At 48.8% G+C, this 19,014-nt stretch overlaps 1 protein-coding gene across 1 annotated transcript in view; it reads left to right on the forward strand.

The window, feature by feature from the left end:
• The first annotated feature begins 1,949 nt into the window (after positions 1-1,949).
• Positions 1,950-19,014, forward strand: part of DGKA (diacylglycerol kinase alpha) — a 112,518-nt gene continuing 95,453 nt past the window's right edge. The window contains exon 1 of the mRNA XM_048489932.1: positions 1,950-2,150. The gene's annotated coding sequence lies outside the window, so the exon portion shown is untranslated. The remainder of the gene's footprint in view (positions 2,151-19,014) is intronic.

A 19,014-nucleotide genomic window follows, 5' to 3' on the forward strand; every position in this document is an offset into this window, starting at 1 on the left:
AGAATATTGTCAGTTGTTCTGGATACTCACTGGGGAGAAAACCAGAGTGCCTGTCTGTCTGTCTACTGGAATAAAATGGAGGTGAATAAGGAGTATGCCGACAAAAATGCAAGTGAATGCCAGAAATATCCTTCACGCGCTATTTATTTAGGAAGTGCTCTATGCGCAACCCCTTCAAGATCGCTATATTTGGTTTGAGGTGGAGAAATCGCAGCTGGCATTGCTCTCACCTTGTTTTGCTCATAATTTACCCTCCCGCATCAGGCAGATTCGCTGGCGAAGCTGAGCAGCCATCCCACAATACGGACTTAATATTTCTGCCAAGAAGGAAAACCTTGCTGAAGAATAAACAAATAACAGTGATGGGTGTATCTGTTGCCCAAGCCAAGGAGTGAGCCTGGCATATGGAATGCAGTTGTTTAGCCGGATTTCCTCAAGCACCCAGTGGTAGATTCAGCACTCCTTTACATTTTCAGTTACCTGCTTGAAGTTCCTGTTTTTTGTCCACAAGAACAAATTCCTAGAGAGCTTCTGCTTAAGAGGAACAGGGAGCTGAATTCTTACGACAATCAAAACCTGGTTTTAGTGTTGGAGTCCCATTATTTTGCAGGGACATGCGTATGAAATGTGCCACTGAATAGTGTGCAGAACTGAGTTTGTGCACATGCAGTAAAACTGAGTAGGACAATCATTTTATTACCGGTCAGCTAGAAGTTTGTAGGATGTGAACATTGCAGGCTGAGATTTATGCTGAATCCTTTCCATTGGCCACAATAGCCAAACATCTGAAACCGCGAACTGACATAGGAGACTGACACTTATTAGTCCTGGGATGTCTTAGATCCGAGGGGTCTGCAACCTCGGCTCTCCAGATGTTGCATGGATACAAATCCCATCGGCCTGCCAGCATGGCCCAATTAATACATGTGGCGGTATTATGGTAGAAGATATCTTCATGTTAGTAACCCGACTACATGTACGGTGATACTGTTTGGGTTAAGAGTCATTTCTCTAGACCCAGCTGTGCATGTTCTATCTAGAGCTGTCAGAAACCATGCAAAATGTAGTACCCACCATACTGCTCAGACGGAAGATGTCACCTTTGCGGTCGCGGTGATGAGTTGAGAAAGTGGACTTTAATCTGGAGAACCAGGTCTGATTCCCCACTCCTCCACAAGAATGGTAGTGAGCTGGTGAACGGTGTTCATTTCCTTGCTTCTCCAAACAAGCTGTGGACACTTATCTGGTGAACTGGATTTGTTTACCCGCTCCTGCACATGAAGCCTGCTGGTTGACCTTGGGCTAGTGACAGTCCTCTCTGAACTCTCTCGCCCCACTGACCTCAACAAAATGTCGTGGGAGAGGAAAGGTTGCGACCATTTGAGGCTCCTTGCAGGAGAAATCAAACTCTGCTTCTCCACCTCTTCTTTCCCCATGCCTTCTAGCAACGATCCTTTAAACTGGAGATGCCTGGGACAGTGGGACTGAACATAGGAGCTTGTGCGTGCTAAGCATTGAACTAGAACTCCTGCACTTAACTGGTTTGTACCCCAGAATACACCCCTCAGATATCCTGCCACATACAGGACATCCTGCTCTTTGCAAGCGGGTTGCTTCTTGAGCATGGAAACCGTGTCTCCAAAGGAAACTGTGATGGATGTGTTTGTACTTGTTTGTGTCTTCTGCAGGGGTTTCTGTAGGTCCGCTGCGCAAACTTGTTCTTGCGTAGCATGAAATAAACAGTTGCAATGTTTAAGGCTTGGCCGTGGGGGAGGATGGAAAAGAACAAGGGGAACCCAAGGAAGAGAGCGCTCGGCAGCCAGGTGCAGAGGAAGAGGTTTGGCGAGAGAGGTGTACCCTTGAACAGCCCTTATGCTAATCCGAGCCGAAGAGCCACCCTCTCTGTGGTTGGCTGCCTCTCATCTTGAGGAAGCAGCTTCTGTCTTTTTTGCCAGGCTGTCCTGCCCTCTGATGTTACTTTCCCCGTAGCTACCGTGTATACGAAGAACGCTGAGAGGAACGGTCAACTTAAGGAAGAATCGCTGGGTATTGCTGGTCAAGAGTGGGGCCGGCTCAAAGGAGGGTGTGTTTGAGTTTGGCTGAGCTTCAATCTTTCCAACTTCCAGTGTTAGAGACCGAGGCTGCAGGCAGGTAAAGGAAACCTCCGGCACCACCTTACAGTGACGCTTTGGGAGGAGGTGGGTGGGAGGAAGGAAGACTGTGCACGGGTGCACACATGGATGAAGGAATCCCAACAGGACTGGGGGCAGAAGTTGGAGAGAGGCAGCAAATACTCAGTTTCAGGGCCGGTGTGATTTAGAAATGTCAGCTTCTCTGGCAAGCAGGGCTGGAAGGGACAGATTCCAAAGCAATAGGAAGGTTGTTTGTGATCGGAGCTGCTGGGGGCTGTGAGCACTGAAATGTGCACAAATGGTGTGGATCGGAATTGCATTCCAATTGCACGGGCCGGAGGAGGGGGTCATGGTGGACTCCGACTGCTCGGGAGAGCCACAATCTTGGAGGGCTTGAAAAATGGGTTTTCTTCCAGGCTTATATGACTCCAAGGCGCGTCCGGGGGAGCCGGCTGACATCTTATTTTAGCAGCGACTGGGGGAGAGAGGGAGGGAGGACTTTGTGTGCTTTTCAGGAGTGGGGGAGGCAAAAAAAAAAGAATGGATAAAGAAACTTCTCAGCGCCTCTGATGAATCACCTCTGCCTTGCCAAAATGGGGCACATCAGTTGCATTGAGAAACAAAGCAAGTCGCAAACTTCCTTTTGTGTCTGCCTCCCCACCGAGAGGCAGGAAGGCCCTTTCAGTCCTGCATATTTGGTGGGCCTGGGGCGAGGGGTGGGTGGCGAGAGTGCGTTTCATACCATAAGCGCCGATTCGTTGAATGTTATCCGGTGCGCGTTCGCTGAGGGCTCTCTCCACATCTGGCCCTGGGGGGGGCTGCCCGATCTCGTTTCCATAATGGAAGGAGGTGTTAGATTTACTCGATTTGGCAGAGATGCCGGGTAGATATCCCAATTTGAGTGGCACATCGTCCGCATCGCGAAACTGGAGCGTATTCCTGTTTCTGCGTGTCTGCAGCGAAGGGCAAAATTGTAAGCGGTGAGGTTCCATTTAATTAGTTGGGTTTGTTAAAAAAAAAGTGAATTCTTGGATAAGTGCTTGGTAAATATCTCTCATCTATGTTCCGGGTGGTCCCTTTCTGCAGATGCCGTTGCCTGTGGTATGGCTTAAGCATATAGTTGCAGTGAGTTGCAGCATTCCCATTGTCCCAGGTGTTGGGACTGCTCGCCTACGTCAAGGGGTGTGGTTGAAGTGGCGGGTAGGGCCTCATGCATGCCCTACTGACCTTGATCCATCAAGGATGACATAACCTCTACGTGGTAAGAATAATCATAACACTGCAAAGTCTGCCTTACTTTGACGGTACCTGAAAAAAGCACTGTATAATATGAGGAAGGGATATCTTTGTGTTGGATTAAGCAGATATTAGAAGAAGAAGAGAAGAAGAGAGAGAGAGAAGAAGAAGAGTGAGAGAGAGAGAAGAAGAAGAAGAAGAGAAGGAAGAAGAAGAAGAAGAAGAAGAAGGAGGAAGGGAGGGAAGGGAAGGGGAAGGAGAAGGGGAGGGAGGAGGAGGTTTGGTTTATATCCCCTCCTGTTGGAATTCAAAGGGGCTGACAATCTCTTGCGCCCTACAACAAACACCACCTGTGAGGAGATTGGGTGGGGCTGAGAGGCTCCAGAAAGCTGTGACTAACCCAAAGGTCTGGCATGTGTGGGAGTGCACAGGATAATCTGAATTCCCAGGTAAGCCTCCACAACTCAAGAATGGCAGAGGCAGGAGGTCAAACCCGGGGTTCCTCCAGATCAAAGTGCACCTGCTGTTAGCCACTGCTCTTAGCCACTTCGCCTAAGGCAACCCATGCTGGTGGAGGTTCTAAGGACCAAGCTGGGAGTGATGGTGAGGCACCTCCGGCCACCATGAAGATATTTGCCGCCATTTAAAATCATTAAAATGCCGTCCAGTGCTAAAGCTGCTGCTGCAGGAGAATAGGGCACAGAACACCATTATGTCCCTGGCGGCATTTTTGAAATGACTTCAAAACATCAAGCATCTGGGTGGAAATTGCGGTGCACTGCTTGGTATAGTTAAAGGCATATGAGTGGGTGACTTTTCCAGCAGTGAGTTTTCCAGCGCACCACCGAGCCGATTCTTCCTAACCCTGAAGCCAGAGGTGGTTGAACTGAAGAGAAATGCCGTGAGAGCCCCTCCCACCCCTTATCCAGTGCTAAAACAGCTGCGTACACCCCTGCAGCTGTTTCAGTCCTTGGAGATGTCTGGGGCACCAGAGCACCACGTTGCTGACCCGGGCAGGATTTTTAAATGACTCCAAAACGGTTGTGGCACCTTTGTGGTGGCCACCGGAATGCCATCGCATCCAGTTTGGCTGTAAGATACCATGGTGTTTCACCTGTAGTGGTTAAAAAGAAGAAGAAGAAGAGTTTGGATTTATATCCCCCCCTTTCTCTCCTGTTGGAGACTCAAAGGGGCGGGCAATGTCCTTGCCCTTTCCCACCACAACAAGCACCCTGTGAGACGTGGAGTGGGGCTAAAGAGAGCTCTGAGAAGCTGTGACTAGCCCAAGGTCACGCAGCTGGCGTGTGTGTGTGGGAGTGTACAGGCTAATCCTGAATTCCCCAGATAAACCTCCCACAGCTCCAGGCGGCAGAGCTGGGAATAAAACCACGTTCCTCCAGATTAGATACACCTGACTTGCTTAACCTCCCCTCACTTCCTGCTGCTCCTAGGAGTGGAATCCAATCTGGAGAACCAGGTTTGATTCCCCTTACCTCCACATTGAGTGGCAGACTCTTTTCTGGGGAATTGGATTTGTTTTCCTGCTCCTCCACACAAAAGCCTGCCGGATGATCTTGGACTAGTCTAATTTCTGCTCAGAGACTACTCAGGCGCACCTGTTTCGACAAAGCGGACTGTGGCACCGAGGAAAGGGAGTTTATAAGCCATGCGACTCCTTACAGAAGAAAGGCCGGGTAGAAATCCGATAACGGTGGTGGCATTCTGGAAGTGTGCCCTAAAGAGTATATATCCTCCTGTAGCCAGGAGATGGGAAGTTATCTCAATAAATGAAACGGCGATAACGGGAGTTTTAACTGGGCAGTGAGAGGAACCGGACGGTTTGGTTAGGTTATGCGGGTGCAATTGCACCTCAGACTTCATGGACTCCGTTGCATCCGTAAGCCCCCTGCTGGCATGCCATGGCGGGGGGGCTGAAGGGGTGGCAAATCCCATCGTCCACTCTAGAGTGCGCATAGTTGAACAGGAGACCCTGTGTTAGGGCTCCGGTGATACAAATGCAAAATTTTCTCCAGCTCATTTTGTGGAATTTTTATTGCGTTACACTTTCCAAAAGAATTGCCACGGGGTGTGCAGTGAGTGGCCAAAGACCATGTTTCGGAAATTTCCTGCACTTTGACGCTTGTGACTCCTCATGGTGGCACCCCAGGTAGCTTGCTTTTCCCTCCATATAACCCACCTACTTAAGTGGGGGGTTTTGCTGTACTGAAAATAATCATAAAACATTTTGGAATGCTAGCAGAAGTGCTTAGGAAATAACCAGTAGAATCCAGCACTACTCAAATGCTGCAGAAATGCTGGAAGGGACGTGAGGAGTTCTCTGTGTATTGGCGATACCTAAATGGCGCCAGTCCAGTTTTGGCCCTTCCATGGTACCGTTTAGGTCTGAAATTTAGGAAATGTGATCAGATCTTTGCAATTGTTGTTTTTTTAGGCGCAGCCATGACAACCATATGCTTTCCCTGAGGCAGTTTGCTCTGCAATGGGGTCTCCCTGGTTTCTCTGTTTAAACACACTGAAGTGCCCACTGATAACTCCAAGTCCACCCATTTTCTATAGCCACTTGCCAGAACATAAGAACAAGCCAGCGGCTGGATCGGTTAAGAATCCATCTAGTGAAAGCTCTCTGCTTTACTCGCGGTGGCCCACCAGGAGCCATTAGAGAATCATGTATGGGATGTGAAAGCAATAATGGCCTTCTCATTTAGCTCGAGCACGGTGGTCTGGTAAGGCATTTGCAATCTCAGATCAAGGAGGGATCGTTAAGAGTGGTAGCCATAAATCTGACTTCTCCTCCATAAATCTAACCAGAAGCTACTTTTAAAGCTATCCGGGTTAGTAGCCCATGCTTACCACGTCCTCCTGTGACGGCATATTATTCCAAACACCAGTCACACGTTAGCATTGAAGAAGTGTTTCCAGCTTTATTAGTCCTAATTCTTCCCCAGCATTTTCAATGAATGCCCCCCCCTGGTTCTGGTATGCTGAGAAGAGAGAAAAATTCTCTCTGTCAACATTTTTCACCCATACATAATTTTTTAGCAGACTTCAATCATATCCCCCCTCAGCCGCCTCCTCTCCAAACTAAAGAGTCCCCAAACTGCTGCAGCCTCTCCTCATAGGAAGGTGCTCGATTACCTAAATAATACTTGTTTGCCCTTCTCTGCACTTTTCTATCTCCTCAATATCCTTTTTTGAGATCGTGACCAGAGGCGCTGGACACAGTACCTCCAAGTGCAGTCAGCTTTTCTGCTTTATATAAGGGCGTACGACAATGCTTACGGTTTTATTATCAAGTACTTTTCTAATGATCCCCAGCATAGACTTTGCCTTTTTTACAGCTGCCATACTTCCAGGTCATTCCTAGGTAAGAGCTCACAGAAGGGGTTTGGATTTATACTTCTGTAAATAAGGATACTCAAAGATACTTGTTTCATGCGTTGGGATTGAGAGAACCCTTCCGGTCCTGGGGTTCCGCAACAGACTTTGCGATTCGGTTGAGTTGCTTGAGAGAACTCTGCTAAAATTAGGTGGGGTTGAGAGAACTCTAGCGATATGATTGGGGTTTGAAGGAACTCACGATGGAACTTGGGGGGTTGAGAACTCTGGCTCCGGCGGGTTCCCCAGCAGGAATGTAGCCAGGAGTGGGAAACAAAATGGTTTTGCGCGAGGTAATAAAGAGTCTGCCACTCGATTTGAAGGAGACATAAGATCCAGCGCCAGTTCTCCGATTAGAGTCCAATGCTGCCAACCACTGTATGCCCTGCTAGCTCTCTCCCAGCCGGTTGCAACTCCCCAGCTGCCTTTTTTGGAATTTGGGGAGGGGGGGGCTTTTATCATTCTGGCTACATGAAATCCAGAATGTTGGAGTGTAAAGATTTTTAAAAGAATCCCGTTGCCAGAAGCAGCTAAGGAAAATGGAGCCAGTTTTACCAAAAGTGGGGGTTTCCCTTTTCATTTATGCTTTTTTTGTATTTTTAGTGTTTTTTTCAGTTTCGCGACCTGCAGAGGGGCGCAGTTTTTGGAGGCTTAACTGGCAATAAAAAAATTCAGGAGGTATCTTTAGGAGACGATACCGGTGATACCAGCCAAGGTTGCTGAAGTTTAGTTCAAGGGTCCAAAGGTTATGGACTCTCAAAATTGGCTTAAACCCCATCTCTAGTAACTCCCATTTGGAAACAATGGGGGGATGGTGGCACTTTGGGAGTCCGCGGCTTTGGAGCCCCTAAGCCAAACCTCACCTAACTTGGGTGATGTCATCGGGAGAGTCCCGATAAACTCCTAAAAATGTTGGTGCTACTGGCCTAAAAGGCACCCCTACGGAGCCAAGAAATCGGAAAAACACTACTTCTAAAATACACAAAGCTGAGGGAACGCCAAGCTCCGCTGAAGCCATTTCCTTCATACCGTGGTATAAAAAATCTTTACTAGCCTAAATACAAACCTGAGAAGCTTCGCTTGCTTGAAACAGGCCGCGCCCGGTCAAACTGGCGCACCCCGGTCCCCTTGTAGCTACGCCTCTGCACGTTGCAATGGAAAATCTGACCCGAAGGGAACGTATGCCAACCACAGGGCAGACCACAAGTGAATAATAGGCCCGAGACAGCATAGGAGAGGAGGAAAAGGGTTAAGCTGTTCCTCCCAGCATGGCTTAATCAATTAAAACCACTCCCAAATTGTATGCCCGTCTGTTACCATCTGCAGACCATGGGGTAGGTGTCAGTTCGGTGATGACATGCTTTGAATGGGAATCTTCATCCCCCTCCACTGCATTATCCCTGAATTAGGAGCCCTTGCAGGTGCTATTTTTTAGCACTGCAGATGTTATAATGAGCACAAGCATAGTGGTTCAGAGCTGGGACTCCTGATCTGGAGAATTGGGTTTGATTCCCCACTCCTCCCATGTATGAAGCCCTGCTGGGTGACTGTGGAGCCCGGTCGAGTTGTCTCTAGTAACTCTCTCGGCCATGCAGAGGAGCGAGGCGGTGGCAAACCACCTCTGAGGGAATTCTCTCTCACCATGAAAGCATCACGGGGGGTTGCCATGTAAAGTGCGTCCGTGACTTGACAACGCACGCACACATGTTGTAAAGGTTCTGTTTTGGATTTTCTAGTATCTTGTCTGATGGCGGCCTCTGGGCTAACAGCGTCCTGTCTCCAGTGATCAAATTGAGGGCTGCCCAATTAGCCATGTTGTGATCTTTTGAGGAAAGAGAAACCCAAGCAAACCTCCCACTAAGGCTGTTTCCGCACGGCGACGATGGGGGCTGGGATTGGGTGCCGATGTAACCAACACCCTGGGACCGTTACGCGCGAACAGCCAAGAACAGCCCGGGAAGGCGAGCGCGCATGAGCACCGTCATAAGCCAATTCGACTCCACGCCCCGTGTCTGTGGCCGTCGAGCCGTCGCGTGGGCGAGACCTAAGGGGACCGCCCTACCCTCTTGGCGACGAAATCGCCGTCGCGGGAAATCCCAGCGAAACCTCTAACATCAGACGACCACGTATATATGGAAATGAGACTGATGACGAGGGGAGGAATGCTTTTGAGCATGCCGTTGCGCCGCGACGGTAACTCGAAGCATATTTCCCGAAAACCTCGCTAGGGAAGCAAGGTCAGAAAATGGCGGCTTCGCGCCACTTGGGAGGAGCGAGGGCGGCGCAGCTGCAAAACAGCTGCACCCTATCTTGAAACGGCTCCCCAGGGGCGGCGTTTTTTGCCGTATCCCAGAGCAATTATTTTACAGCTTCCGTGCGGAAAGGGCCTAAGTTTCATTGCTCACAAGTTCTCATTCTGTTCCAGAGCATTGTTTCATAGTATGACAAGTGATTTCTGGTTAGGTATCACTACTTTATGGCTTTGGGACTTGGGAAAACCTTTCACGTCTTTTCTGGGGGGGGGGGGGGGCTGAGGATTTTTCCAAACACTGCTGAAAACGAGCAGTGAATCTGGGAAGCCAGTAACTGTGACTCTGCATGTGAATAAAGATAAGGATATCTTCTGTTCTTGAACATTTGGTTGAGCTGGTCTCATAAACAAGAAGTTCAGCGCACAACTTGTGCTTTTTAAATGTTAATGCTCAGCAAACCTAGTTGCTGAAAAAAAAACACTGGGGTTTGCTGGGGAGGCAAATTGGAGAGCAACCTTGTTTAGACCAATTCGTTATTGGAAATAGCGTAATTTCCAGAATTTATTTTTCCTGCATGTTTTTAAAAATTGCGATTGGGTGAAGTGGCTGGATGAGGGGCAAGCAATGACTCAAACTGACAAAGGCTTTATTCTCCTGTTTTGCTAATGGTGCTGTTTAAAGAATCTTCCCATGCTGGCCAAGTGCATGATTTTTTAGCTATTAACACGTCAGTGTTATGCCAAGAACAATATCTAGCCCAATATAGAATGCCTGTCACTCCCTGTTGCTCAGAGAATATAAAGCACTCCAGAATGAGAAAGGCGATATCTTTAATTGCGCTAACATCTGGTCGTTAAAAGGATATATATAGGCTTTGGGTTTTCACTCGGTAGTATGCCCTATAGCTTAACACGTTTTCCCAGGCCTGGGGTACATTTCTCCTCTCGGTGGGAGGGATAACCATCACTGTGCCGCGGCTAGGAAAGACTGGAACAAGTGTTTACCACACAGTGTGGGAGATGGAATCTGAGTGAAGAAGCTGAGACTCAAAAAACAAGGGGAACCGTTGGAAACGACATATGGCATCTCACCAGCTGCCTCTCAACAAGTCAACTCCCTGGTCAAAAGTGGAGCTAGACCAGTGATGGTGAACCTTTTAGAGACCAAGTGCCAGGGGCGGAGCAAGGGGAAACTGTGTCCAGGGCATGTGTGCGCCCTGCACCCCTGCCATGCCCCATCTTCCTCCACCCTGTCCTGGAACACCCCTGGAATGCCCCAAAACACCCACCACACCCCCGGAATGCCCTCACCATGGTGCACCCAGTGCATTGCGCACCCCTCACCTCTTTGGCGCTATGCCACTGCAGAGTGCCCAAATTGGGGCAACAGCGTGCTTGCCCACAAAAAGGGCTCTGAGTGCCACCTCTGGTATGCGTGCCATAGGTTCGCCACCACTGAGCTAGACCAAAGAGTCTTGACTTTCCTTTCTTAAATCCATTAGGTGTCCAATTGACCTCTGAGGCAGGTTTGGTGACATTTTCACTTATGACTTGTTCATAGGACCCCATGTTAACCATATAGGGTGGCCAACTCTGCTGGAAAATTCATGGAAATTTGGGGCTGGAGGGAGGGAATAGGGGAGGGATCTCAGCAGGAACTGCGAAGCCTGCAGCCCTTATTCTCCCACCCCTCAAAAGCTGTCATTTTGTGTCGAGGGGTTGATCTCTGATCCTGGAGATCAGATTATAACAGGAGTGTCCCAACTCTGAAGCTGAGATGTTCATGGACCCTACAATTCCCATCAGTCCCTATAGTATGGCCAGTTGGCCATCAAAGACCAATGGTATGGGTAGTCCATGAACATCTGAAGCTCAAATGGAATCTACCAGTTATAATTTCAGGAGATCTCCAGGCCCTACCTGGAAGTTTGAAATATAATAAATGGACATGCAATGGCTAGCTGTCAATAGGATTGAATAACTTCAAACTTTACTTAGCCAATAGTGTGAACAAAGTCTACAGATGGGATTGTGGCACAGATAGTGCCCCAATATCCACACATTTGTCACATTATACAGTCTCATTTCATCAACCCTGTATAAGCTACTCTGAGTTAATTAGAAAACTCACAACAAGCTGCCAGTATCCAGTAATGTCTGGCTTCGATAAATCTTCAGAGGCTTATGCGTACATGGTATTTTCAATGTACATAAGATTTGTCTCACAGAAAGTAATTCATACAATTCAGTTCGGACCACGTTTATCTCTGCGCTGCTATCTCTTGCTGCGAAATGTCCTTCAGCAGCACATTATTGATTAAGTTATTCAGTCCTATTGACTGCAGTGCTAGCCATTGCATGAGCATTTGTTATATTTCTGACTTTAGGTGCACGACCTTTGTATTCTCTGTGGATTCACCTACCTGGAAGTTGGCAGATAATAATGTCACAAATCTTGGGGGAAGCCTAACTATTGGGCAAGCCAGTTATATGTTTATATCACCACAGCATTGCAAATATCTCAGCAGGGATGTGCATTACTGTTGGTGAGCCCCATTCGGATACTTTAAAATAATCTTAGAAACTTACACTATCGAAAGTGTTGATGCTGGACTATTTTGACAGATGGGCTTTGGAGAAAAGTTAGTTTTTATACCCCACTTTTCTGTACCATAAAGAGTCTCAAAGCAGCTTTCCTTTCCTCCCCCTCCCCACAATCGACACCTTGGCCCTTTCCGCATGGGCGATATACAGCGGCCCAGGGCTGCTGTTCGCACAGCACTGTCCTGGCCGCCCGGGAGCAGTGTGAAGCAAGGGTTTTGCAAAGTGGCGTCTTCCCATTGGCGCGGTGCAAACCACGCCGCTGGGAAGACGCTGCTTTCCCCGTCACCTCCACTGACCGTCATGTCCAGCGTCACTATGGAGGGCTGCGAGGACCACCCGCGCTTGCCCTCTAAAACCTCTGGAGGTTGGAGGGCAGTGTGGATAATCACTGCAACCCTCAAATGCAGCTTCAGACATGATGTTCGATGGAGGGGGATGACCGAGAGGCGGCTCTGTGCAGAGCCGCCTCTCCGGCTGGGGGTACTGGGGGCTGCTTTCGCGCGCTGGCGACTTGACGGTCCCTGGTAACCTTCACCACCCGGCATAAATTATACCCGGTGAGGCTCATTTCCCCTTATCTATGAGGAAAGGGCGCAGTGAGGGCTGAACAAGTTCTGAGAGAATTATGACAGGTCCAAGGTCATCCAGCAGGCTTCATATGGAGGAGTGGGGAATCAAACCAGATTAGAGTCTGCCACTCATGCGGAGGTGAGGGGAATCAAACCCGGTTCACCAGATTATAGACGACTGGTCTTAACCCCTATGCCATACTGACTATCAAAGTCTGGAGTTAGTGTTGCCTTCCATTAGCTGTGCTTCAGTATTTCCCCCCCAACTATGTTTTAAAAATCAGACCTGGAAAACTTTATAAACATTAACATCTTGAGTGGATGCTCAAAACCGTACCGCTGTATGCTACCTGTGGACTCGGTATCACCCATCCCCTCAGCAGAATGTTTTTGTTCTAACAGAAGCATCCTGGTTTCCGGCGCTTCCTCATATCCCGAGTAATGCACTTTACTGTGTGAAATGACAAAATCCATTTGCAAACGATCACTGAAGTGCATTGAGAGTTGATCGAAAGTGCTTTACTCGGCACGTGTGAAAGTACCTGATTTGTTTACCTTGAAGCAGTTCGTTTTCCGTTTTTATTTGATACTTGCCTTTTTCAGGAGAATCAGCATAAACAGTTGCTAGATACGGCGCACTGACTTGTGCTTTCAGTTCCCTTGACATTACAAGCGCAGCACCCGCTTCATCCATGCTTTTCCTTTGTTTCAGGGTCTAGCGACAGCATACACACACATGCCAAAGTACACATTTACTCAAGAGATCAGGATCCTGTGTCTGGGCAAATATCACAGGACTTTGTCACCGTCCAATGGAGTTATTTTTTAATTTAGGGAAATAAAAGGAACTTCCTGTCTAGAAATTAAGTCGGAAAAATAAATCTGGTACTCATCCATAAGAGACAATTATCTCAAAGCAAACAGCACAAATAACAAGGCCTGTAAATGTTTTGTGTATCTTTGGATTTTCCATATAGGAAAATTTGCTATCCGCAATACTTGTGGGATATATTGAAAATCGTGCTCTAAGCGGGGGATTGGGGGGTAAAGTATAGCGAAGTTGTGACAAATAAGAGGGTTAGTACTGTGGGTAAGCATGATAAGAAGAGAGGATTATCAAAGGCCTGAAATGTGAAATAGTTTATGAACACTCCGTGGGTGGTATCCTGAGAGAATCATAGCTTGTGTGTGTGTGTTTGTTTTTTAAAAGCATTTTCTGAGCCATCAGCGTCAGAGAAGAGAGCTTGCCAATTCCTCTCATCTTCAGTGCCTCCATTTCTCATTGGCTTCAGTTATTTCTTAATAAAACATTACTATAAAATTCCAATCAAGTGGGGTAGCTTAGCTAGCCCATTTGAGAGAGAGCAGCAGTGGCGTAGTTCAACAAATTCAACAAATACTACGTTCAGCAAAGGATAAGAGGGATCCTCTAGCTACTGCAGGAGTCTACTGCATACCATGTAGCTGTGGACAAGTCTACATAGGAACCACCAAACGCCTTGAAAGCTCAGACACGAATCAAAGAACACGAAAGGCACTGCAGACTATTTCAGCCAGAAAAATCAGCAATAGCAGAACACATAATAAACCAACCTGGACACAGAATATTATTTGAAAACACAGAAATTCTGGACCACTCTGACAACCACTATGTCAGACTACACAGAGAAGCCATTGAAATCCACAAGCACATGGACAATTTCAACAGAAGGGAAGAAACTATGAAAATGAACAGGAATTTGGCTGCCAGTTTTGAAAAACTTACTAGAAGTCAAGACAGTGACCCCAATCCAGCTCTACACAGACTTTTCCGTTGACTATAGACAATCCAAGAGGGGCAAAGACAGGCCAGACTACTTCTATTCAGATGCCTCACCTAGGACATTCTGTAGAGCTCGACTTGAGTCCGGGCGAAATTTTTCTTCATGTGAAGGTTCGACTACAGCTGTATCATTCCGCCTGCAGCGGCGCTCCACTGTTCCACCTAAAGCGAGGCTGAAGTACATCCTCAGCCAAGCTCAGAGGGTGGGATGATCTGTCCTGCCATGCATTCTATTGGCTGACATAGAAAATGGGGTGCCAAGCTCGATTCGCCGTTCTTCCACAGCTGGCAAGCTCGGCTCTCCTTACCAGCACTTATTGGGCGGGTTCAACTCTGCGCGTCATCCACCCCTGTGCTCCGATTGGTTTCCTTTTCCATGGTGGGAGACGTGAAATTCCTCCTTTTATGTGCATGTCACAAAGTCGGATGGACTTTGCGACACAGTCACAAAGGTGCGACTTTACGGGCTTCCTCACAAGCAGGCTGGTGAACCGTCATGAATCCTGAATTGGAGGAGCTCTTCGCAACCATTGTGATCATGGTTGCACATTTGAGCAGCCTACTGCAGACTGTGGCAACAGTCTGCTGCCGCATCGTCAGGCAGCTTAGCCACAGGAGATCGGTTACTCTTGCCCATTGTGTGGCCCTTTCGGTGATCCGCCCTCGTCCATGTCAATGGGTGTATCCCCACTGCTCTGCGCACTGGTGGAAAAACTGCGTTTTGCCACACTGGGATGACAAGAAGTGGACGGAGAACTTCAGAATGGACAAGCCGACTTTTAAGTGGCTTGTCGAAAACCTGAGGCCACACATGCAGTACCAGGACACGCAAATGCGCCATGCTTTGCCTGTGGAAACGAGGGTTGGCACGGCTCTCTGGTATTTGGGAAGTCAAAACACATTTTGGGAAGTGTGAACGGTTCGGTACGTTAGACGAACCAATTACGCCAGATCGCGGCTCATGAATTCTGCAGAGGCGGTACAGCTTAGGTGATGTTAATAAGAGTTGAGTCCGGAATGAATGACCCCATTGACACACGGTACGTGAAGGCTAAGACGCCCCCCCCCCCTTCCATTTATATGTCTCGGGGCACGGTGACACGGTGGCCCTCTCTTCACAGTTCCGCCATTTCCTCTGCAGTGGACCGGTGGGAGGTTTTCCAGGGTGTGTGTGTGTGTGATTTCATGTTGCACATTGTGCAGAACGCTTGTTCAAGAAACACCGGGTAAATTTAGCCCTGGGTGTTGGATGCAGTTTAGAGATGAACCGCATCCAGATGAGATTTCTAAAACCAGGATGCCCCAGTTCAGGCATAAGGCATCTATTCTCAATATAGGCATTTTGGCCCACCTTACCACTGAACCTACACTTCCTGCAGCACAACAGGCTTGGACTCTAGCAACTTTTCCCTTTCTGTCCACTCCCTGCACAGGTGATGCGTGGCTTTGCTAACCTTGGATTCCCACAGTGTGTTGGTGCCATTGACGGATGCCACATTCGCATTCAGAATCCCGCAGAGGGGAGTACGTCAACAGGAAGAGTTTTCCCTCCATTGTCCTTATTGCCATCTGCGACCACAGGGGGCATTTCTATGCCATGGAAATGGGCAATTCAGGGAAAAGCCATGATGCCCACATTTTCTACGGGTGCGAGTTTGTTTGGGCCTTGGATGGCGGCGTCTTCTTCCCCTCTGCTCCATCTCTACTTTTGAATGGTGTCAATGTCCCCCCCTTAGTCCTGGGTGATGGTGCTTTCCCCATCCGTAAGCGGCTCGTCAAGCCATATGGGCCAAACACCACTGCTCTGCAGCGCAGGTTCAACAGGAGGTTGTCACAAGCCAAATGTGCGGTGGAGCCCGCTTTTGGAAGTCTGAAGCAAAGGTGGAGGTGTCTCCAGGGTCCCTGGAGAGTTAAGTTGGACAGCATGAGCACGCTTGTCAGTGCCTGCGTTGCACTACACAACATATGTGAAAACCGTGGGACTTTTGTGCCAGAGGAAGAGGGGAGTGGTGGTCTTCCGCCACTGTAATCTGAAACACGTTGTGAGAACATTTTCGAGTGTACTGAGGGAGAGGACTGTGACCCTACTGAGGCTGGGAACAGAACGGAGGGTGAAAGGGTGAGAGACGCCATTGCGGAGTTTATGCTGGCAGGGCCGTAGTATCGCTGGTACAGCTCACCTGTGATTGTATTGAAGTGGGGAATTTGATGAGTAAAGGGCCGTTTCCTCTTTATTTCCACCGCCAGCAATAACGCGCCACTGCATTTGGCTGCCGCCATGATAAAGGGGGGCAGGGGGTTTCCCTGCCCAGCTTCAGCTGTCTCAGTTCAGCAGCAAACGTTAGGGTGGGTGCATTACTAGTGTGGCCATTTCTAATGAATTTCTGCAGCAATCATTTTGCCACAGCAGTGACTCCTGTGCCAAAAGGGGAGGGGGGTTTCCCTGCCCAGCTTCAACTTCCTTGGTTCAGCAGCAAAAGATTGGTTACCTTACTTGTGGGACCATTTCTGTTGAATTCCTGCTGCAATCATTTTGCTACAGCAGTGACTGCTGTGCAAAAGGGGGGGGGGTCCCTGCCCAGCTTCAGCTTCCACGGTCAAGCAGCTAAAAAGACAGTGAGCACATGTCTTTGGGAAACCTAACTGTTATTCCCAACCTCCGCCCTCAGGTCCTTCTTCACAACACAATGCGAGTTGTGCTTGTCACCGGGAAACTAAGGAAGCTCTTGACAGATGCCTGGAATTGTGTAAGGTTTGAGGTTTGGGATGCTCTGTTGGTGATTTGGTGGGGGGGGGGATGCACTGTCCAAGTTGTCCAACTGTTGCTTGAGCTGCCACTTGCCTGTCCCAAGCAGTTGGTCGGCCTGCGCGTCTACGGTCTGATGGATCTTTCTCCCAACATGTCACACGCAATTGAGGCATGCGTCCTCACGGGCATCCAACAGAGGCAAGAGATTAGGCGTGAGATCGAGCAATCCATGGTTAAGGGTGTGATGAAAACGTCCTGCGAGCAGGTGGATCGTGCGTTGAATTGTCCGTGACATAACAACGTGTAGTTGTGCCTTTCTTTACCTAAGCCACACGCTCTCTCTAATGTTACAGTGCAAGGCCTACAGCAGCAGATGGACAGGATGGACCACAGAGTGACAGAACACATCAAGGGCATGGAGGTGCAGCAGTTTGAACAGAGACTGTGTACGCTGATGGGGGCTGGCAAGGTACTCTGTAAGACAAAGCATGCGCGAGATGTGGAGGATGTCAGCACGGAGGTCTACAGCACACCCTCTCCACCTGTGTCCTCGTCGGAAACAGACTGATGTCTGGATCAAGAGAGGTGTGCATGTCGAAACAGACTCCATGTTGGACAATGCGTCCTGTTTTGCACCCCCATACCCACCCTTTGCACACAAGAAATCCCTGTTGGAATTCATCTGACAGTTGGCCCCCTTGGTCGTCATATGACTGTAGCCTTTCAGTGAATATGTTAACTCATTTGAATAAATCAATGTTCTTTTATTGTAAGCATGTCTGGGTGTTCAAAGTCTTGCAAACCACCGCTCACACCACCTTCACGTCACACAGTGTTGCCAAGCTCAGGGAAACAAGGAAGCTACTAAAGGAGTGCTGGCTGGCCTACTTAGCTCTCACCCTCTACTGTAAAATTTATAAATGACCAACAGGAAAAGGGGGTGAAACGCGTTGCCACACGTTCTGCGAGCTTCCAAAAGTCTACGGATCCAACACTTTTGTTGGCTTCTTTGTGCGTTTCTCAGCACCCCTCCGATTGCCACGGTGTGGCTGCCTTGCCTTTTTTTTTGCCAGGAGCTCCCTCAGTCTCCTCAGAGGAATCCCCCCCCCCACTCCCCCACTTTCCCTGTCACTGCAGGCCACGCTGGATGAAGTCGACATCTGCCCTGTCATCGTGGTTTTCTGATGGAAGATCTGGACCAGACTTTCTATGGCAGCCGTTGTGCCTAAGACAGCAGTGGCTATGGTTGACATGTGGCGGTTGAGGATGTTTATCTCTGACTGCGCTGTGTCAAGGATACCTTTGGTGGTGTCCAGCATCCGCTCACCAATCTTGGACAGCTCGACCACACGACGTAGACTCCTCTTTTTGAGCAGAGCTCCCCGCTCTGGAGACTGCACCAGCTGTGTAGAGCAACCATGTGAACCTGCAGTGAGAGAGAAGGGGAGCAGGCGAACGTAGCCTTTGGGCACATCAGGTTTACACACAATTCGAGGTGTCCAAAATTCTTTGCGAGTTGCCAGTGCTAGGTGCAGCATGGCATAGGCATTATTGATGATTGCTATGCAGAAGACGCCCACGACCGCCATCCCAGTCCTCAACCAGCAACAGTGCATGCAGAGTGGATTGCGCGGCGCTAATGGGCAATTCATTTGTCTCAGTTGCCCTCCTGTAGAAAAGTTGACCAGTGTGGCCATTCTCGGGCTTACCTTGCAGTGAACTGGCACCCTGTTGGGTGCTCCCCTCTCCCCCCTCGTCGTCATCACTGTAGAGGGTGGCCGAGTTCCCTGTTAGTAGGCAATCAAGTGAAACAGTAAGCAAGAAGCAGCTGGCAGCATCCCTTTCCCGTCCCCAGAATCCCTGCTCTCTCCTCCCAACGCTTAGGGCTACAAAACTGGCCAATGGGGTAACATCGCATAACCAGTTGTGGATCTGTACTATCACAATGTCCCAAAGTACAGGTGAACAGTACTTTCCACATTAGTATTTAGAAAGGGGTGTGTGTTGGTAAAGGTAGAATTTTTCAGAACGGTTGGTTTTCTGATCAGAAAGGGGAGGGGGTGCTCCAAAGGCTCACTCACATCTTGGCCAACCCTCGTTTCATCCCTCCTCCGCGCAGCAGCATTATTACCTGACATTCCAGAAAGTTGACTATCCTCACGAATGTCTTCCTCCATGATCATCTGAAGAGGGGATGGGCGCTCCGCAGTGTCCATGGACATGTGGAAATGGTGACTGCGAACAATACCCGTTGG

The sequence above is a fragment of the Sphaerodactylus townsendi genome, linkage group LG03 (genome assembly GCF_021028975.2).
Source record: "Sphaerodactylus townsendi isolate TG3544 linkage group LG03, MPM_Stown_v2.3, whole genome shotgun sequence".
NCBI classification, from domain to species: domain Eukaryota; kingdom Metazoa; phylum Chordata; class Lepidosauria; order Squamata; family Sphaerodactylidae; genus Sphaerodactylus; species Sphaerodactylus townsendi.